A 23553-nucleotide genomic window follows, 5' to 3' on the forward strand; every position below is an offset into this window, starting at 1 on the left:
TGGGGCCGCTTCTTTTTACATTGTACATCAACGATTTGGATTATGGAATAGATGGCTTTGTGGCTAAGTTTGCTGACGATACGAAGATAGGTGGAGGTGTTGGTAGTGCTGAGGAAATGAAGAGTCTGCAAAGAGACTTGAATAGATTGGAAGAATGGGCAAAGAAGTGGCAAATGAAGTACAATGTTGGAAAGTGTATGGTTATGCACTTTGGCAGAAGTAATAAATGGGCAGATTATTATTTAAGTGGGGAAAGAATTCAAAGTTCTGAGATGCAATGGGACTTGGGAGTCTTCGTACAGGATACCTGTAAGGTTAACCTCCAAGTTGAGTCGGTAGTGAAGAAGGCCAATGCAATGTTGGCATTCATTTCTAGAGGAATAGAGTATATAGGAGCATGGATGTAATGTTGAGGCTCTATAAGGTGCTGGTGAGACATCACTTGGAGTACTGTGGGCAGTTTTGGTCTCCTTATTTAAGAAAGGATGTGCTGACGTTGGAGAGGGTACAGAGAAGATTCACTAGAATGATTCCGGAAATGAGAGGGTTAACATAAGAGGAACGTTTGTCCACTCTTGGACTGTATTCCTTGGAGTTTAGAAGAATGAGGGGAGACCTTATAGAAACATTTCGAATGTTGAAAGGCATGGTCAGAGTGGACGTGGCCAAGTTGTTTCCCATGATGGGGGAGTGTACTACCAGAGGGCATGACTTAAGGATTGAAGGGCGCCCATTCAGAACAGAAATGCGAAGAAATTTTTTTAGTCAGAGGGTGGTGAATCTATGGAATTTGTTGCTACGGGCAGCAGTGGAAGCCAAGTCATTGGGTGTATTTAAGGCAGAGATTGATAGCTATCTGTGTAGCCAGGGCATCAAAGGTTATGGTGAGAAGGTGGGGGAGTGGGACTAAATGGGAGAATGGATCAGCTCATGATAAAATGGCGGAGTGGACTAGATGGGCCGAATGGCCAACTTCCGCTCCTTTGTCTTATGGTCTTATGGTCTTATGGGTGCCACAGGGGTCGGTGCTGGGCCCGCAGCTGTTTACCATTTACATTGACGATTTGGAAGAGGGGACTGAGTGTAGCGTAGCAAAATTTGATGATGACACTAAACCGAGTGGAAAAGCAAATTGTACAAGGATGTGGAGAGTCTGCAGATGGATATAGATAGGTTAAGTGAGAGGGCCAAGGTCTGGCAGATGGAATACAATGTAAGTAAATGCGAGATCATCCACTTTGGAAGGAATAATTGAAGAGCAGATTATTATTTAAATGGTGAAAGATTGCTGCATGCTGTTGTGCAGAGGGATTTGGGAGTGCTTGTGCATGAATCACAAACAGTTGGCTTGCAGGTGCAACAGGTTATTAAGAAGGCAAAAGGAATGTTGGCCTTCGTTGCTAGAGGGATTGAATTCAAGAGCAGGGAGGTCTTGCTGCAACTAAACAGGGTACTGGTGAGGCTGCACCTGGAGTACTGTGTGCAGTTCTGGTCTGCATACTTGAGGAAGGATATACTGGCTTTGGAGGCAGTGCAGAGGAGGTTCACCAGGTTGATTCCAGAGATGAAGGGGTTAACCTATGAGGAGAGATTGAGTCGCCTGGGACTATACTCTCTGGAAATCAGAATGAGAGGGGATCTTATAGAAACATAATTCTGAAAGGGATAGATAAGATAGAAGTAGAAAAGTTGTTTCCATTGCTAGGCAAGACTAGAACAAGGGGAGATTGCCTCAAGATGCAGGGGAGAAGATTTAGGATGGAGATGAAGAGGAACTGTTTTTCTCAGAGAGTGGTGAATCTGTGGAATTCTCTGCCCAGGGAAGCAGTTGAGGCTTCTTCAATAAATATATTTAAGATAGTTAGATAGATTTTTACATTGTAGGTGAATTAAGGGTTTGTGGGGAAAAGGCAGGTGGATGGAGCTGAGTTATGGAGGATCAGCCATGATCTTATTGAATGGCAGGGCAGGCTCGATGGGCCAGATGGCCTACTCCTGCTCCTATTTCTTATGTTCTCATATTTATAAAGTCTTAACAAAGTAAACGATTAGCTATGATATTACTGGATGGCTTATTTCTCCTTGTACTACTTTTGATTTTGTCTTTTTTCATAATAGGGGACAGCAAAATAAAATTAAACATTTTCTATCCTGATTTAAAAAGAATCATGTCTCACCCTTAAATTAATTATGTTAAGCACCTTGAAGGAAATGAATACACTGAACATGTCAGAAGGTACCCATAATGTAAAATATGCACTGCAACCTCGTTATTTGATATACTTATTTTAATCTATTAGCTGTGCCCAGTGAAGTCTGTGTTAGAATTTGTTTGCATCTATTCACGTTTATTTAACGGGCAACTATTTCTACATGGTATGTGTCTGAATTAATCCTATTAAATATGTGAAATAAATGTTTTCAATTTGACTAAATTAAAAATTGCCGCATTTAATACACAAACATTGTTGTTATTGTTAACAAGTGCCTCAATTTACTGTTCAATGGGGCATATAAATGGAGTTAGGAGCTAATAATCATTTCTGTCACTCAAGTTTGGTGTATGGAGCCCCAGCAGTACTGGAGAGCCCATGGGATGAAACGTACGACATGGCATTTGAAGGATGATCAGCGTGCAGGGATGATAAAAGGATTGTGAATAGTTACAAGGATAATTGCTGTTTAAAAGGTTGGTTTTTTTTTGCTGTTTTCTTATATATTTTGCTTATTGTAGTAAGAATGCTCTCTGGTATAGACTGTACATTTAAATCAAGATGTACAATCAAGACCCTGATGGGAGTTATATAAAGGCTTCTGAACAGTAGTCATGATGTGGGCTACAAATTACAACAGAAGATGGAAAAGGCATGTCAAAAGGGCAATGTCACAATAGCACTGGGAGATTTCAATATGCAGGTAGATTGGATAAATTGGGTTGGTGCTGATTTTGGATCCCAAGAGAGAGAACGTGTAGGCTTTTTAAAGCAGCTTGTGTTGAGCCCACTATGGGATCAGCTATTCCAGATTGGGTGCTGTGTAATGAACTGGATTTGATCAGAGAGCTTAAGGTAAAGGACCCCCTAGGAAACAGGGTTCATAATATGATAGAATTCACCCTGAAACTTGAAAGGGAAAAGATGAAGTCAGATGTATCAGTATGTAATACCCTGGTTAAGATTTCTACTGTCATGCTGTAGGTATTTGATTTTAGCAGCTTCTACTGGTAGAATGTTTTAGTTTTGGCTAAAGATAAGGAGCAATGATGTTCAACATACGAATGCTGTATCAGCCAATCAGGATAGTGGAATTGGGAGATGGTTCTAGAAACAGCTGGATGGAAAGAGATTTGTGATGGGAACTGGCGGGGTTCAAGGTCTGTTTTGGCAGGAGCTGCAGAGTTGATAGGAAGATGATGGCTGATAATGCTATGGGAAGGAGCATTCCATTTGCACAAAGTGCTTTGTGCAGATGAATGGCTCCAAGGAGGAAAGGCCAATACTCCCAGTAGAAAGTCTATTTGTTCGAGATCGATTTCGAGCAAAATTCGGAATGTGGTGTGTGCTTTCATGCAAACCGTGGGTCCAGCATGTGAATAAAAAGGACAACTTCAAGATTAGCTCCAACTTTATGTGCACATTTGGACTGGGTAAACTGAAATGGGATTTTTTTCCTACTAACTCTTCCATAAAGCTGAAATTTGTAAATATACTTCCTTTATAATTTTTTACAATGTACAATCTTGCTGACCAACAATTGTGTATGGATATTATTTACACAGCATTAGCTCAAATTGAGGTTTCTTTAATCGGAACATCATGACATACCTGTTTGGCTGAATCCCAGATCATTCCAAACATAGACTTATATTGTTCATGAAATGTGGACTTCTCATCACTGAGTCACGTGGCTGTTAGCAGAGCTGGCTAACAAACCAAGTTTGTACACAAGCCTGGTGAGGGAGCTTCAAATATTACAGTGGAGTAAATGGAATTGAGGAGGCATGAGAGAGAATTTGTCCAAAGTTGATCGGAAGAGGACGCTAGCGGTGATTATGGCAGAGCAGTAATGGTTGGTGTTTCTGGGAGAAATTCAGAAGGCACAGGATAGATACATCTGAAAGAAGAAGTACTCTTAAGGTAGAATGATAGAACTGTCAAGAAAGTCAGAGCCAACATAAAAGCAAAAGTGAGAGCATATAATAGAGTAAAAATTAGTGAGAAGTCAGTGGATTGGGAAACTTCTAAAAACCAACAGAAGGCAACTAAAAAAGCTATAAGGAGGGAAAAGATGAAATATAAAGGTAAGCCAGCCAAAAAATATCAAAGAGGATACTAAAAAAATTTCCAGATATATAAAGAGCAAAAGAGAGGTGAGAGTAGATATTGGACAAGTAGAAAATTACGCTGGATAGGTAGTAATGGGTGACAAGAAAATGGCGGTTGAACTGAATAAGTATTATGCATTCACCTTCACTGTGGAAGACAGCAGAAATATGCCAGAATTGAAGTGTCATAGGGGCTGAAGCGGGTATAGTTGTTATTTCTAAGGAGAAGGCATTGAGGAAGCTGAAAGGTCTGGAAGTAAATATGGACCAGAATGACTACACTCCAGGGTTCTGAAAGAGGTGGCTGCAGAGATCATTAAAATTAATTTTGACATGATTCTGGAGGAGCTTTGAAAATTGCAAATATCACACAACTCTTCAAGAAGGGAAGGAGGCAGAAGGAAGGAAATTATAGGCCAATTACCCTGATCTTAGTAGTCAAAAAAATATTGGAATTGACTGTTACCAATGTGGTCTCAGGGTACTTGGATGCACATGATAAAATAGGCCAAAGTCAGCATAGTTTCCTTAAGGGAAGATCTTGCCTGACAAATTTGTTAGAATCCTTTCAGGAAATAACAATCAGGATACATAAAGGAGAGTCAGTAGATGTTGTGTAATTGGATTTTCAGAAGGCCTTTGACAAGGTGCTGCCCATGAGGCTGCTTAACAATATAAGAGGCCAGGGTAGTACAGGAGTGGTACTAGCATGGTTAGTTCATTGAGGGATTGGCACATGGAAAAGGGTGGGAATAAAGGGATCCCTTTCATAATGCTACCAGTGATGAGTGGTTTCCATAAGGGTCTGTGTTGGGACTGCTTTTTTTTTACATTGTACGTGAATGTTTAGGATGACAGAATTAGACCATAGCAACATAGAAAATCTACAGCACAATACAGGCTCTTCGGCCCACAAAGCTATGCCGAACATGCCTTTACCTTGGAGATTACCTAGGGTTACCCATAGCCCTCTATTTTCCTAAGCTCCATGTACCTATCCAGGAGTCTCTTGTATCCAGCTCCACCACCATTGCCAGCAACCCACTCCATGCACTCACCACTCTCTGCGTAAAAAACTTACCCTTGACATCTCCTCTGTACCTACTCCCCAGCACCTTAAACTGTGCCCTCTTGTGCGAGCCATTTCAGCCCTGGGAAAAAGCCTCTGACTATCATGGAGCTTAGAAAAATAGAAGGCTATGGGTAACCCTAGGTAATTTCTAAGGTAAGGACATGTTTGGCACAGCTTTGTGGGCCGAAGGGCCTGTATTGTGCTGTAGGTTTTCTATGTTCTATGTTCTATCCACATGATCAATGCTTCTCATCTTCTTATAAACGTTTATCAGGTCACTTCTCATCCTCTTTCGCTCCAAGGAGAACAGGCCAAGTTCACTCAACCCATCCTCATAATCCAGGCAACATCTTTGTAAATCTCCTCTGCACCATTTCTATGGTTTCCACATCCTTCCTGTAATGAGGCAACCAGGACTGAGCACAGTACTCCAAGTGGGGTCTGACCAGGGTCCTATATAGCTGTGACATTACCTCTCGGCTCTTAAATTCAATGCCACGATTGATGAAGGCCAATGCACCGTAGACCTTCTTAACCATAGAATCAACCTGTGCAGTAGCTTTGAGTGTCCTATGGACTCGGACCCCAAGATCCCTCTGATCCTTCACACTGCCAAGAGTCTTAACATTAATACTATATTCTGCCATCATATTTCACCTACCAAAATGAACCACTTCCCACTTAAACATGAGGAAATCTGCAGATGCTGGAATTTCAAGCAACACACATAAAAGTTGCTGGTGAACGCAGAAGGCCAGGCAGCATCTCTAGGAAGAGGTACAGTCGACGTTTCAGGCTGAGACACTTCATCAGGACTAACTGAAAGAAGAGCTAGTAAGAGATTTGAAAGTGGGAGGGGAAGGGGGAGATCCGAAATGATAGAAGACAGGAGGGGCAGGAATGGAGCCAAGAGCTGGACAGGTGATTGGCAAAAGGGATATGAGAGGATCATGGGACAGGAGGCCGAGGGAGAAAGAAAGGGGGAGGGGGGAGAAAAACAGAGGTTGGGCAAGAGGTATAGTGAGAGGGACAGAGGGAGAAAAAGGAGAGAGAGAAAAAGAATATGTGTATATAAATAAATAACGAATGGGGTATGAGGGGGAGGTGGGGCATTAGTGGAAGTTTGAGAAGTCAATGTTCATGCCATCAGGTTGGAGGCTACCCAGACGGAATATAAGGTGTTGTTCTTCCAGCCTGAGTGTGGCTTCATCTTTACAGTAGAGCAGGCCATGGATAGACATATCGGAATGGGCTTTACAGTAGAGGAGACCGTGAGGCCTTGTCCTCACTTACCACCCCACCAGCCTTCGGGTTCAACATATATTTCTCCAAAACTTCTGCCACCTCCAACAGGATCCCACCACTAAGCACATTGTTCCCTCCCCCCCATCTGCTTTTCGCAGGGATCGCTCCCTATGCAACTCCCTTGTCCATTCGTTCCCCCCTTCCATCCCTCTCCACTGATCTCCCCTCCTTGCACTTATTCTTGTAAGCGGAACAAGTGTTACACATGCCCTTACACTTCCTCACTCACTACCATTCAGTGCCCCAGACAGTCCTTTCAGGTGGGGCGACATTTCACCTGTGAGTTGGCAGGGGTGATATACTGCGTCTGGTGCTCCCGATGTGGCCTTCTATATATTGGCGAGACCCGACGCAGACTGGGAGATTGATTCGCTGAACAACTATGCTCTGTCCACCAGAGAAAGCAGGATCTCCCAGTGGCCACACATTTTAATTCCACGTTCCATTCCCATTCTGATATGTCTATCCACGGCCTCCTCTACTGTAAAGATGAAGCCACACTCAGGTTGGAGGAACAACACCTGATATTCCATCTGGGTAGCCTCCAACCTGATGGCATGAACATCGACTTCTCAAACTTCTGCTAATGTCCCACCTCCCTCTCATACCCCATCCGTTATTTATTCATATACACACATTCTTTTTCTCTCTCTCCTTTTTCTCCCTCTGTCCCTCTCCCCTTGCCCATCCTCTGGGTTTCCCCCCTCCTCCTTTTCTTTCTCCCTTGGCCTCCTGTCCCATGATCCTCTCATATCAATTTTGCCAATCAACTGTTCAGCTCTTGGCTCCATCCCTCCCCCTCCTGTCTTCTCCTATCATTTCGGATCTCCCCCTTCCCCTCCCACTTTCAGATCTCTTATTAGCTCTTCTTTCAGCTAGTCCTGACGAAGGGTCTTGGCCCGAAACATCGACTGTACCTCTTCCTAGAGATGCTGCCTGGCCTGCTGAGTTCACCAGCAACTTTTATGTGTGTCACTTCCCACTTATCTGGGTTGAAAACCATCTGCCACTTAGACCAGTTTTGCATCCTATCAATGTTCCGCTTTAACCTCTGACAGCCCTCCACACCCCCAACCTTTGTGTCATCAGCAAATTTACTAACCCACCCCTCCACTTCCTCATTCAGGTCATTTATAAAAATCACGAAGAGAAGAGGTCCCAGAACAGATCCCTGAGGCACACCACTGGTCACTTACCTCCATGCAGAATATGACCCATCTACAACCACTCTTTGCCTTCAATGGCAAATTGATGGCTTTATGGTGAAATTTGAAGACGATATGAAGATAGGTGGAAGGACAGGTAGTGTTGAGGAAGCACAGAGGCTGAAGATGAAAAAACATATTAGGAGAGTGGGCAAATAGGTAGCAGATGGAATATACTGTTGGGAAGAGTATGGTCATGCACTTTGTTATAAGGAATAAAACCATAGACTTTTTTCTAAGGAGGGAGAAAATTCAAAAATCCAAGGTGCAAAAGGATTTGGGAGACCTTTCACAAGATTCTCTAAAGGTTAATTTGCAGTTTGAGTCAGTGGTGAGGAAGCCAAATGCAATGTTAGCATTCATTTCAAGAGGACTAGAATATAAAATCAAGGATGTCATGCTGAGGCTTTATAAGGCTCAAGTGAGGCCTCAGTTGGTGTATTGTGTGCTGGTTTGGACTTGTTATTTAAGAAAGGATGTGCTGACATTAGAGAGGGTTCAGAGGAGGATCACCAGAATGATTCTGGGAATGAAAGGTTTATTGTATGAGGAGCAGTTGATAGCTCTGGGCCTTTACTTTCAAGAACTTAGGAGAATGGCGGGGGTGGGGGGGGGGGGAGTGGAGAGAAGAATATTATTGAAACATAATATATGTTGAAAGGCCTAATTAGAGTGGATGTGGAATGGATGTTTCCTATGGTACTGTGGTAGGTGAGTCTATCACCAAACGGCTTCGCCTCAGAATAGAGAGACATCCATTTAGACCAGATATGAGGGGGAATTTCTTCAGCCAGATGGTAGCGACTGTGTGGAGTTCATTGCCATAGGTAACACTAGACACTAGACATTAGAATACTACAGCACAGTACAGGCCCTTCGGCCCTCGATATTGTGCCAGCCCATATATTCCTTACAAAAAAGTACTAAACCCACACTACCCCATAGCCCTCTATTTTTCTTTCATCCATGTGCCTGTCCAAGAGGCTCTTAAACGCCCCTAATGTTTTAGCCTCCACCATCATCCCTGGCAAGGCATTCCAGGCACCCACAACCCTCTGTGTAAAAAAATTACTCCTGTTGTCTCCCCTAAACTTCCCTCCCTTAACTTTGTACATATGCCCTCTGGTGTTTGTTATTCGTGCCCTGGGAAACAGGTACTGGCTATCCACCCTATCTATGCCTCTCATAATCTTGTAGACCTCTATCAAGTCCCCTCTCATCCTTCTACACTCCAAAGAGAAAAGTCCCAGCTCTGCTAACCTTGCCTCATAAGCCTTGTTTTGCAATCCAGGCAACATCCCGGTAAATTTCCTCTGCACCCTCTCCATAGCTTCAACATCCTTCCTATAATGAGGTGACCAGAACTGAACACAATACTCTGAGTGTGGTCTCACCAGAGATTTGTAGAGTTGCAATATGACCTCTCTACTCTTGAACTCAATCCCCCTATTAATGAAGCCTAGCGTCCCAAAGGCCTTCTTAACTATCCTATCAATCTGTGCAGCGACCTTGAGGGATGTATGGATTTGAACCCCAAGGTCCCTCTGTTCATCCACACTCTTCAGTAACCGACCATTAAACCTCCTGGTTTGTCCATCCAAAATGCATCACCTCACACTTATCCGGATTGAATTCCATCTGCCACTTTTCTACCCAACTCTGCATCCTGTCCAAATCCTCTTGTAACCTTTGACAACCTACAGCTCCATCCACAACTCCTCCAAGCTTCATGCTGTCCGCAAACTTACTCACGTATCCTTCCGCCCCTTCATCCAGATCATTTATAAACATCACAAAGAGCAGGGGTCCCAGGACAGATCCTTGTGGCACTCCACTAGTCACAGACCTCCAGGCAGAATACTTTCCTTCCACTAGCACCCTCTGCTTTCTTCGTTTAAGCCAATTTTTTATCCAAACAACCAAGGGTCCATTGATCCCATGCCTCATGACTTTCTGGATGAGTCTCTCGTGGGGGACCTTGTCAAATGCCTTGCTAAAATCCATGTAGACCACATCTACTGCCCTCCCTCATCAATTTCTTTTATTACCTCTTCAGAAAACTCAATTAGGCTCGTGAAACATGACCTTCCCTTCACAAAGCCATGTTGACTATTCTTGAGTAGACTGTACTTCTCCAAGTGCTCATAGATCCTATTCTTAGTTTGCAGACCACCAATGTAAGACTCACTGGGATATAGATCCCAGGATTCTCCCTATTACCTTTTTTAAACAAGGGAACTGCATTTGCCATTCTCCAATCCTCCGGCACCTCCCCTGCAGCCAAAGAGGATTCAAAGATCATAGCTACTGCTCCAACGATCTCTTCTCTCACTTCCCACAGCAACCTGGGGTATGTCTCGTCTGGTCCTGGGGACATATCAATCTTGATGTTTTTAAGAAGATCCAACACTTCTTCCTTAATCTCCACATTGTCCAGCACAAAGACCTGCTCTATTTCGACCTCACCCTGATCAAGGTCCTTTTCACTTGTAAATACTGTACTCATTTAGGACCTCCCCAACCTCCTCTGCCTCCAGGCACATGTTGCCTTCTTTATCCTTTAGTGGCCCCACCTTCATTCTTGTCATCCTTCTGTTCTTCACATACGCATAGAACGCCTTGGGGTTCTCCTTAATCCTACATGTCAAGGCCTTCCCATGCCCCCTTTGAATTCTCCTAATTCCTTTCTTAAATTCCTTCCTGGCTATGCTATATTTCTCGTGAGCCCCTCCTGTTTCCTGCTTCTGAAATCTAACATATGCTTCCTTCTTCCTTTTGACGAGTTGCCTCACATGTTTTGTCAGCCACAGTTCCCTTTTCTTATCATTTTTTCCTTGTCTCAGTGGGACAAACCTATCCTGAACCCAGCACAAGTGGTCCCTAAACTTCCTCCACATTACTTCTATGTTTTCACCCTTGAACATCTGTTTCCAATTTACTCTAGCTAGTTCCTGCCTCATCCCTTCATAGTTAGCCCTTCCCCAGTTAAGCACTTTCCCATTTTGATAGGTATATGGACAGGAAAGGAATGGAGGGTTATGGGCTGAGTGCAGGTAGATGGGACTAGGTGAGAGTAAGTGTTTGGCACGGCCTAGAAGGGCCGAGATGGCCTGTTTCTGTGCTGTAATTGTTATATGGTTATATGGTCTGTTTCCATAGCTATGCTGAAGCTAAGGGAGTTGTGGTCACTCTCACCAAAATGCTCCCCCACCAAGAGGTCTGCCACCTGACCAGGTTCATTATCCAGAACTAGATCCAGTATGGCCTCTCCTCTCGTGGGCCGGTCCACATACTGTGTCCGGAATCCTTCTTGAACACACCTGACAAATTCAGCCCCATCTATCCCCCTTGCAGTCAGGAGGTGCCAGTCAATATGAGGGAAGTAGAAATCACCTATAACTACAACCCTGTATTTCCTGCACCATTCTAAAATCTGTCTGTTTATCTGCTCCTCGGTGTCCCGAGGGCTATTTGGGGCCTTATAGACTACTCCCAGCACAGTGATTGATCCCTTCCTAATTCTGACTTCCACCCACACCGACTCAGTGGACACTCCCTCTGCAACGTCCTCCCTTTCTATAGCCGTGACACTATCCCTGACCAGTAATGCTACTCCCCCACCCCTTTTCTACCTCCCATCCTATTCCTTTTAAAACACCTAAACCCCGGTACCTGCATCAGCCAATCCTGCCCTTCCTCCAGCTAAATTTCAGTAATGGCCACAACATCGTAGTTCCACGTACTAATCCATGCTCTAAATTCATCCCCTTTATTCCTAATCCTCCTAGCGTTGAAATAGACACATTTCAACCCCTCTAACGGGCTACATTTCCAACTGCATTTACAATTACATTTACATACACTACAACTGTAGAGGCTAGATCATTGGGTGTATTTCAGGCAGAGGTTGATAGGTTCTTAATTTGTCAGGGTGTGAAAGGTTATGGGGAGAAGGCCGGAGAATGGGATTGAGAGGGAAATTGATCAGCTATAATGAAATGGCGGAGTAGACTTGATAGATCAAATAGTCAAATTCTGCTCCAGTCTTATGATCTTATAGTCATATGAATGAGAGAATTAAGGACGTGCATTTTCAGTCCATGAGCCAGTAGGGTTGGTCGGAACCATCTGAGGGGAATAATGCTTATAGTGATTTTCGGCAAGGTACACATCTCTAGGGTTAGAAAATACGTGATAATATTGCACCAATAGTAGCTTTATTACTTCAAATTAGTAATCACTTCTTTCTGTATATATTCCATATTAACATCAGTACAGCAGAAAACGTTACCCCACTGTCCAAAAGGTAAAAAACCTCATTTGGAGAGATTGCTGGAGTTTTATCAATGTCATGATATTTTCCAGATTGTTGCATCAAATCAAAACAACCTTAAGCTTTTGAATTAGCTATAGAATTACAATACAATAATTCAAATGTGGGGTTCCACACAGCCATAACCTAGGCCCCATTTGGTTGTAAAATGAATATGTTTAATCAAACAACACACATCAAAGTTGCTGGTGAACGCAGCAGGCCAGGCAGCATCTCTAGGAAGAGGTACAGTCGACGTTTCAGGCCGAGACCCTTCGTCAGGACTAACTGAAGGAAGAGTGAGTAAGAGATTTGAAAGTGGGAGGGGGAGGAGGAGATCCAAAATGATAGGAGAAGACAGGAGGGGGAGGGATGGAGCCAAGAGCAGGACAGGTGATTGGCAAAGGGGATATGAGAGGATCATAGGACAGGAGGTCCGGGGAGAAAGTCAAGGGGGGGGGGAACCCAGAGGATGAGCAAGGGGCATAGTCAGAGGGACAGAGGGAGAAAAAGGAGAGTGAGAGAAAGAATGTGTGTATAAAAATAAACAACGGATCGGGTACGAGGGGGAGGTGGGGCATTAGCGGAAATGAGAGAAGTTGATGTTCATGCCATCAGGTTGGAGGCTACCCAGACGGAATATAAGGTGTTGTTCCTCCAACCTGTGGCTTCATCTTTACAGTAGAGGAGGCCGTGGATAGACATGTCAGAATGGGAATGGGATGTGGAATTAAAATGTGTGGCCACTGGGAAATCCTGCTTTCTCTGGCGGACAGAGCATAGGTGTTCAGAAAGGCGGTCTCCCAGTCTGCGTCAGGTCTCGCCAATATATAGAAGGCCACATTGGGAGCACCAGACGCAGTATATCAGCCCAGCCGACTCACAGATGAAGTGTCGTCTCACCTGGAAGGACAGTCTTGGGCCCTGAATGGTGGTAAGGGAGGAAGTGTAAGGGCATGTGTAGCACTTGTTCCGCTTACAAGGATAAGTGCCAGGAGGGAGATTAGTGGGGAGGGATGGGGGGGACGAATTGACAAGGGAGTCGCGTAGGGAATGATCCCTGCGGAAAGCAGAGAGAGGCGGGGAGGGAAAGATATGCTTAGCGGTGGGATCCCATTGGAGGTGGCTGAAGTTACGCAGCATAATATGTTGGACCCGGAGGCTGGTGGGGTGGTAGGTGAGGACCAGGGAAACCCTATTCCTAGTGGGGTGGCGGGAGGATGGAGTGAGAGCAGATGTGTGTGAAATGGGGAATATGCATTTGAGAGCAGAGACGATAGTGGAGGAAGGGAAGCCCCTTTCTTTAAAAAAGGAAGACATCTCCCTCGTCCTGGAATGAAAATCCTCATCCTGAGAGCAGATGCGGCGGAGACGGAGGAATTGCGAGAAGGGGTTGGCATTTTTGCAAGAGACAGGGTGAGAAGAGGAATAGTCCAGATAGCTGTGAGCGTCAGTAGGCTTACAGTAGACATCAGTGGATAAGCTGTCTCCAGAGACAGAGGCAGAAAGATCTAGAAAGGAGAGGGTGGTGTCGGAAATGGACCAGGTAAACTTGAGGGCAGGGTGAAAGCTGGAGGCAAAGTTAATAAAGTCAACGAGCTCAGCATGCGTGCAGGAAGCAGTGCCAATGCAGTCATAGATGTAGCGAAGGAAAAGTGGGAGACAGATACCAGAATAGGCACGGAACATAGATTGTTCCACAAAGCCAACAAAAAGACAGGCATAGCTAGGACCCATACGGGTGCCCATAGCTACACCTTTAGTTTGGAGGAAGTGGGAGGAGCCAAAGGAGAAATTATTAAGAGTGAGGACTAATTCCGCTAGACGGAGCAGAGTGGTGGTAGAGGGGAACTGATTAGGTCTGGAATCCAAAAAGAAGCGTAGAGCTATGAGACCTTCCTGATGGGGGATGGAAGTATATAGAGATTTGACATCCATGGTGAAAATAAAGCGGTGGGGGCCAGGGAACTTAAAATCATTGAAGAGTTTAAGAGCGTGAGAAGTGTCACGAACATAGGTAGGAAGGGATTGAACAAGGGGGGATAAAACCGTGTCGAGGTATGCTGAAACGAGTTCAGTGTGGCAGAAGCAAGCTGAGACAATAGGTCTGCCAAGACAGGCAGGTTTGTGGATCTTGGGTAGGAGGTAGAAACGGGAAGTTCGAGGTGTGGGAACTATAAGGTTGGTAGCAGTGGATGGGAGATCCCCTGAGCAGATAAAGTCGGTGATGGTGTGGGAGACAATGGCCTGATGCTCCTTAGTGGGGTCACGATCGAGGGGTAAATAAGAAGAGGTATCTGCGAGTTGTCGCTGTGCCTCGGCAAGGTAGAGGTCAGTACGCCAGACTACAACAGCACCCCCTTATCGGCGGGTTTAATAATAAGGTTAGGATTAGTGCGGAGGGAGTGGAGAGCAGAGCGTTCGGAAGGAGTGAGGTTGGAATGAGGACAAGGTGCGGTGAAGTCGAGACAGTTGATGTCCTGTCGGCAGTTAGCGATAAAGAGATCAAGAGCAAGCAGAAGACCAGAGCGGGGTGTCCATGAAGAAGAGGAGGGTTGAAGACGGGAGAAGGGGTCATCGGTGGGGGTGGAAGAGTCATTGCCGAAGAAGTAGGCTTGGAGACGGAGACGGCGGAAGAAAAGTCCCGCATCATGGCGAACATGGAACTCGCTGAGGTGTGGGCGAAGGGGGACAAAGGTGAGGCCCTTACTGAGGACAGAGCATTCTGCCTCTGACAGTTGAAGGTCGGAGGGGATGGTAAAGACCCGGCACGGATGAGAGCTAGGATCAGAGGGGGGAGGGGGGAGGCTGTGGGTGTCAATGGAGAGGGGAGGGTTGGGGTGAGAGGAAGATGGAGCCTCTGAGGACCCAGGAGCTGACGATGGGATCTGAAGGAGACGGGATTGCAGAGTATTAGTGGGGGAAGGGGAGACGGAAGTCACAATAGCAGCACATAAAGACCCGGCCTCGAGTTCAAGGCTGGAGTCGCAGTTGGTGGTTGCACAATCACTGTGAAGGTGTCCATGGTTGTTGCTGGAGTCCGCGTTTTGAATATGCCCTGAGGTGCAGGAGCCGGTGAGATCAATGGCAGAGGCAATCTGAAGTTCATGCCTGCTAGCGTCGGGGCCGGCGGGCTCTGGAGTCCGTAGATGTAGGATCTTGTGATCTTTGCCTAACATGACAAAGTCAAAAAAACGGCGATTACAGGCGTGGATCTGACGGAGGATGAAATAGCGAGTGGGACCATTACAGAATCCTAAAGCCAACTGGAGTAAGTTGGCGACGGAGGCACGTTCCAAGAAAGGATATATGGCTGTGATAGCGAGTCTGAGTGAAAATGTGGTCGAAAAGTTGAAGAGCCGAAGAAATTACAGATGGGGAGAAGTGAGAGATGGTTTCACTGAACTCCCGTCAAAGAGAGGATCTAAACTTCTTCGGTGTAGGCATCACCGGAACAGGCTTCGCAGTAGTGAATTTAAACGCAAACAACAGGAATTCTGCAGATGCTTTCCATACTTTCATAACCTATTAATAATCATAATAATTTTCCAAGTCTTCCACGTTTTCCACATCTTCATCTGAACTTCCCACACTCTCTGAGGTGGATGCCTGGTTCTCACAGTCTGCCAGTCTACACCTGTCAGTACACCTGAGGCCATTTGCAACACACATACACCTTGGGAGTGAAGTGAATATTTTTTTCGGACAGTTACAGGCCAGAAGATCCAAGACGGCATCGGGTGTTGGCTGGGCTTCCATCCAGTGCATCACCAACTGTTCAGCTTCCTCTTCTCTCTCCATCTTCCATCCTCTGCCAACAGGGCTTGCCACTTGTGGGTCCTTCTCCAAACACCTTCTCCATATACCAGCCTGGTAGTTGGCTTGCTGTGCATGTTTTGTTAAGCAGTCCTTGCATGGTGGGAGTTGACGACTTTCACCTTTTTTGGCACAGAAAAGGTGATACCTGATCTCGTTGACCTTGGTGGTCGATGCTTCTGGGGCACACAGGAGACATGTAAATGCCTCCAGTTTGTCCATCAGTTCTGGGGAGATGTCCCATTCCTGACCCAACTCTAAGAATGCGTCCTGAGTTTCTCTGTTGCTGGTCGGAAGTTTTAGGGCATTTGTCTTCCCTTTACCTGCAAAAGCGCTTACAGTGTCACATCCTGTATATGTGTGCAACCCGATGACAGCCCTACAAACCTCTGTGCCAACAGTGGCAGCAACCTTCCTGATGTCTATAAGCCCTGTACGGGTTCCAGTGCCACACTTCTGGAACAATGGGGCCTCAATCTTGTCACAAAATGCTAAAGACATGATAAAGACATCTGTGTCTTCTGAGCAGATCACTACAGATTGGTATCCCTCGCTTGTGGTATGGGCAGCATGGAGAAGTAGGTGGGCATCTGCTTCTTCTTGTTGACACTGAAGAGCTGACACCTCCTCACTGTCTTGAGATGTGATTCTGTAACATTTGTCATTCACAGTTGCATACAGAATCTTCACCTGTAGCTTTGCTCTGTACTCCGCCTTCCTCCATTCATGGACTATGATGCTAATGAGACTATTTTTGTTACTGGCTTTGGTCAGGAATCTCCTCCATTGCCTCACCATCTGTGTGCCTGTGATACCTTGCAACTCATGACCAGTCTCTTCACCCCTTAGAGATCTTTCACTATTCTTCAATAGAGTTCTCCTTGTATGTGTCGAACACAACATCTATTCTGCTACTCTGACTGCCTTCCCTCAGAGCCATACCCAGATCTGTTGTGGCAACATCCCTGAAAGTAACTTGATCACCTTTCACTCTTTGGACGAAGTTCATTCCATCAACCACTGTAGTAGAGTTTCCTGGGAGTTGCTCTTGTATTGCTACATTTTTCTGCAAGATTGTGGCTAAAGTAACTTTATTTGTCTTTCTCAGCAATCCTTCTGGTGTGGACAGGGCCCAGGGCAATGGTCCAAGGGGTGAGAAAGGATATCCTCCATACGTAGACTGTGCCCTTGTGCCATCACTATGATGCGTCCAAACAAAGACCTGTCTGCTTTGAAGATAATCGCCCTCCCATTTGATTTCACTTCTCTCTTCTTACATATATCACTGAATGTTTTCAGCTTATTGGTTTTCATTGGGTCATGGAATTTCTTTGCTGGTGGGTCTTCCTCTAGTCTCTCATCCTTGAAGGTTGCATAGCATCGCTCACCAATCTCATATGCCTTCATCAGGTCGGAGGCAATGTCCTTGGGGGCTGCCCTTGCCGTAGAGATGCTAATGAGGTCCTGCTTCTCTGCAAATGGGTTGACCCATTCATGTATGATGCTAACCACTGCTGAAACTGCTTCCTCATCTTTCTGGATTCTTGGCCGCTGTAGCTCCGCATGACAAAGCTCTGATTTGTTGCCTTACGCTATCTCCCTTAACTGTCCCCCTTAACTGTCCCAGGAATGCCTGTGGTACTCAGCTGTTATGTAGTCATGCTTGATAGCTCCAGCATTCAGGCTGAACTGTGATGTGCCTCCAGGAGTCCATGTGTCTTTGTTCACCGTGGCTTCGATAGCCTGGTCCACAGGGATCTGCCCAAAGGGGCTGTTACTTGACAGCTGCTCTGAGAATTGGCCTGCCTTGAAGGCCTCATACACAGAAGGATTCTTCTCTGGGAAGTTCATCATCTGAGCAAAGTAAGGGGACAGGTACCTGGCATGATTCATCTCATCATAGGCAAAGCACCATGGGATCATGGTTCTTACAGCATGGAGGTGCAACTCCCAGTCCCCCTCTCGAGAGGCGCGCAGAAGCCCAAGTACTACGGTCTCTACCATGCCAATGTATGATATCCAGAATGGAGATAGCTCTCCATTGTTGTGACACAGGTGTTCCAGAAAGTCCGTCCTCAGGGTTATCAGCTCAGCTAAGAGTGGACTTTGCAGCAGATTGTTCAACTTCTGTTGGTTCAAGTCACTGGCCATGTCGTTCACATGGTCTAAGAATGATTTGATCATCCCACTCTTCTCTGGAACGTTGTCCTCAACCCACGGTGTGAACTTTAACCATGTGCATCTCATCAGTGCTTCATTGATGTACTTGTGGACCCTAACAGCAAGATTGTAGTGTTTACCATTAAGGACTCCATTGATGGACCCCTCTGCGACTATTCCAGCCTTTATGCATATGTCCTTTAGACCAGAATCCTGAAATTGCTTTCCTGGGATGGCTAAAGCATTACATATGGTATGGAATGTCCCCATCCTGAGAATAATGTTGGACAAGTGCTCTTTGTGTCTCCAGGCAATTTCATTGGCTTTTGCATAGAGTGCTTGATCCATGACTACCACAATTGTTTCTAGATGAAGTTCCTTCCTGATTAGCTCTGATTGGTTCAGGATTTCAAAGACTGTGGTCAACTCTGTGACTGGTGAATTGACGGTTGGCAGATACCCAACAATATCTTGTGAGATTGGTTCTTGGTCCCTGGTGCTGATATTAAAACCAGTCCAGCTTGGGATTGTCTGATTCTCTGGATCTGTTTGCCTTGCAAATGTCTACACCAGGGTCTTCTTACAGGCAAGAAGAGCAGCTTCCTTGGTTTCCTGGACAAAGTGTTCCCTGGTTGGGAGAGGCTGTGGGCCCACACGTGCACCTGCTACATATACTTCCAGTTCTTGGTCCTCAATGGTGACTGATCTCTGCTTCAGTTTCTCAATGTGTGGAAGCTCAGTTCTTGGCAGATGTGGTCCATAGACATTGGCCTGTACAACTATGCCACTAACTCTATGTGATGTATCCTTTCCAGTGAGAGTATCCTCAAGTCTATCAATATTGTCCCATGCAAGATTGGTGAAGACATGAGGCTTAATGGATGAAGAAAGCTACCACTGCTGCAATACTATCACATATTTTCCAGCACTAGGGGTGTATACCTTGCCAAAAATCCGTATAAGAATTATTCCCCCCAGATGGTACCAGTGGCCCAAATTTGGGGTCTTGGCTCACAGACTATTTTGACTTTGTTACTATAGTCCATAACGCACGAGTTTATTTTGCGAACAATTGAGTGATATAGGCTATAGGTTAATTGCTATTGCTTTTGGAAGCTAATGATCAGTAATTTCCCTTGTGTGTCAACACATTGTCAATTATGTTTAATAAATTCTAGGATGACTAGTGGAGTGCCGTAAGGATCTGTCCTGGGACCCCTGCTCTTTGTGATGTTTATAAATGACCTGGATGAAGGGGCGGAAGGATACGTAAGTAAGTTTGCGGACAGCACGAAGCTTGGAGGAGTTGTGGATGGAGCTGTAGGTTGTCGAAGATTACAAGAGGATATAGACAGGATGCAGAGTTGGGCAGAAAAGTGGCAGGTGGAGCTCAATCCGGATAAGTCATGTGGTGATGCATTTTGGAAGGACAAACCAGAAGGCTGAGTACAGGGTCAATGGTCAGTTACTTAACAGTGTGGATGAACAGAGGGACCTTGGGGTTCAAATCCAAACATCCCTCAAGGTCGCTGCACAGGTTGACAGGATAGTTAAGAAGGCCTATGGGATGCTAGGCTTCATTAATAGGGGGATTGAGTTCAAGAGTAGAGAGGTCATGTTGCAACTCTACAAATCTCTGGTGAGACCACACCTAGAGTATTATGTTCAATTCTGGTCGCCTCATTATAGGAAGGATGTGGAAGCTATGGAGAGGTTGCAGAGGAGATTTACCAGGATGTTGCCTGGATTGGAAAACAAGTCTTATGAGGCAAGGTTAGCAGAGCTGTGACTTTTGTCTTTGGAGTGTAGAAGGATAAGAGGGGACTTGATAGAGGTCTACAAGATTATGAGAGGCATAGATAGGGTGGATAGCCAGTACCTGTTTCCCAGGGCACGAATAGCAAACACCAGAGGACATATGTACAAAGTTAAGGGGAGACATCAGGGGTAAGTTTTTTACACAGAGGGTTGTGGGTGCCTGGAATGACTTGCCAGGAATGGTGCTGGAGGCTAAAACATTAGGGGTATTTAAGAGCCTCCTGGACAGGCACATGGATGAAAGAAAAAGAAGGTTACGGGGTAGTGTGGGTTTAGTACTTTTTTTTAAAGAAATATATGGGTCAGCACAACATCAAGGGCCGAAAAGCCTGTACTGTGCTGTTGTATTCTAGTGTCTAGTATCTAATATAAGTTAAGAAGAATATGTTTAAATGGAAAAGCAAACTACAGTACCTGCATTGGAAACAATAAATACATTGAAGTGCTAAGTTTACATTGGAGAAAAGAAGTGCTTGAAACTTAGGGTTGGGACTTCTTACAAACTGTTAATCAAAAGTTGCCTTTTCTCCAAGTTAACTTGATATGTTTTGTAACTCCAAAACGTAATATCAACTGCGAGAAATAGAAAAGGATGCATGGATCAAGCTTCAAAAGAAGGCAGTTGTCATGTTACAGAGAACTTCCGTTCCTCGATCTATGTCCATAATGAAGCTTTTGACAAGGTGGAATAATGCTGCAGTACCAGCTTTGATCAGCTTTATTGAGGCCAATGGAAACTGACAGTCACTTGGGCTAAGCTTACTTCAGGTGGAGCCACGCACTTCTAACTTGAGTGCAAAAAAATCTGTCTTTCCACCTGTGCTGTAAGTCATTGACGTGGCTATCCCTCGAGGTCGAAGATGATGGTCTTCGTTCTGTTAATCTATTTATGAACTCTTAAGTGGCTTATGAGTCCAATCTTGGCTTTGAAAGTTTGTCCACATTCAGGACAGGTAGTTCCAGGTGGCAGATCGGGCTTTGGTTGTTGCTACCTCTTTCCATTTTCTTCTCTTTTCTTCTAATTCTGCACATCTGTTGGCTTCGAAAGTTGCTGTTCCTTCTCGGATGATGGCTTGCCAGAGTTTCCTGTTCTTGGCATTGGTTTCCCAATTGTTGATGTTGATGTTACATTTCTTCATGTTGGCTTTTAAGATGTCTTTGAATCTCTTCTGTTGTCTGCCTCTTTTACATTTGCCTTCTTTAAGCTGGGAGTAGAAGATTTGTTTCGGCAGATGTTCATCTTTCATCCGAACAACATGACTGCTCCATCTTAGTTGGTTCTTGATGACGTAGGCTTCAATGCTTGTTGTTTTTGCTTCATTTAGCACACTGACGTTGGTTCTTCTATCTTCCCAGCTGATATTTAAGATGTTTCGAAGACAGCGTTGATGGAACTTTTCCACTGCCTTCAGATGTCGTTGGTATGTTGTTCAGGTTTCTGATGCATACAGGAGCGTTGGGATCACTGCTTTGTACACTAACATTTTGGTGTCTGTTCGGATGTCACGATCATGAAAGACCCTTGTTCAGAGACGTCCAAAAGCTGTTCCAGCGCATTTAAGACGATATTGGATCTAGTCATTATGATTCTCCGTGAATTGTCACTTTGTCGCAGTGGAGAAGCTTGTGTGGTCCTGAGATCCCAAGAACGAAGCCGTCTGGAGCTATGCTCATGGTAGGGTCACCCATGGCAGTAAGGTCGAGGGTGAGGTCCCAACAAAGAACAGTTCAACCAAGACCTCAGTGGTGGAACAGGTGGATGAAGTTACTTCGAACTCAACGGCTGTGAAGGCAGATGAAGGCTGCAACAAATCCATCAGCTCCAGTCATCATGGTTTCCATGCCATTGGAATCAGTTGGTTGATTTGTGAAGTATTGTGTTCTTCTTGGAGTGCAACATCAAGTACACGTTAACTAAATACACGCACAGGCGTCTTCACTCTGTGGGCCACTTCTTCAAGTCTTTCGGCGATCGGGGGAGGCCAGGAGCAGGCAGTGTGATGGCTGGAAGCTCCAAGTCAAGAACCGGCACGAAAGCGGTGAATACTTGATTCAGTCGCTCAACTTTTGAACAGAAGCAGGAAAGTTGTTCAGCAGCAGTATTCACGTCTGAGTAGCCCTATTTAGGATCCACTCTGCTCACCCTGAACTGGGAAGGGGCTAGAAAAGATGCCCTAAAAATAGTCTGCTTCGTCCATCCTGTCTGGAAAGCCGCGTCCAAAGGGATTACCATCATGCGGTTGAAAAGCATCAAGAAGTGAAACTATGAAATTTGGAACCTGGAATATACGAACTCTGATGGATAACCCAAACTCAGACCGACCAGAGCGGAGAACTGCCTTTGTTGACCGGGAACTGCAACTTTGACATTGTTGCTCTGAGTGAGACCCGCAGAGCTGGAGGAGGGCAACTAAAGGAAGAGCAAGGTCAATACACCTTTTTCTGAAAAGGACTTGATCCTGAACAACCGAGGATCCATGGAGTAGGTTTTGCCATCCGAAACAGCCTACTTCAGAAGCTGACAGAGCAACCACTGGGAATCAACAAACGGTTTATGACTCTGCGAATCCAACTTGTCAAGAACTAACACGCCACCATCATCAGCGCCTATGCTCCATCTCTGGATGCTGAAGATGAAGTAAACGTGAATTTCTACGCCCAACTTGACCACGTCCTTTCCTCTGTTTCCAACAACGACAAGATCATTCTCTTGGGGGACTTCAATGCCAGAGTCGGGAAAGATTATAGGCTCCGGACTGGAATAATAGGCAAGGAAGGAGTTGGCAAGGTCAATGCCAATGGAACACTCCTCCTCACCAAATGTGCTATGTTGTAATTAATTATGGCTGGGATGGCTGGATTACGTATTCCAAGCAGAAGCAGAAATTTAGAAGCTTCTGCCTTCACCATGGGATTGCTAATGAGAAGATCCTTAAGCAAACCATTCTGTGACATGTGCAGATATCCTGGTTTTACTGTCTAAAGCAAGCCATGTGCTTGCAATCATGTTATCCACTGAGTACATTGTTCTGTAGCCAACAACAACACTGTTTGCAATGCAAAGGGACAAAATTCAGATGTAGTGACATATAAGAAATCTAGCATATCTGCTGATAACCGTTATCAGTGAAGTCAGGTCAAGGCTTCTACAGTCACCACAGAATTCAAGTCAAGGCCTGCAGGCAAACCAGAAAGCAGAGTGTGTACCACTGGGACAGTCCTCCTTTAATTTTACCCTCTAATTCCGCATAAGTATTTATCAGAACTTCCAACAGGGTTGATTTTGTAAATAGTTGTACCATGACTAACCAAGGTTAATCAAATTTTGAATGGGAAATCATCATGATAATATTTAATTAAATAATATAAAACCATGGTACCACAAATCTGTGAGTTTCACATCAAGTTCAAGTTCCAGTCAGTTAAAATGAATATTTCTGACTTCGTTCTTAAGTGATAAGAAAAGTCAGAATTTTCTGAGTTCCTTGTTGAGAGTATCATAACAGCCTTTAGTTACAGGTCAGCATTGAGTTTAGCCTGG

The sequence above is a fragment of the Mobula birostris genome, chromosome 7 (assembly GCF_030028105.1).
Source record: "Mobula birostris isolate sMobBir1 chromosome 7, sMobBir1.hap1, whole genome shotgun sequence".
Taxonomy (NCBI): Eukaryota; Metazoa; Chordata; class Chondrichthyes; order Myliobatiformes; family Myliobatidae; genus Mobula; species Mobula birostris.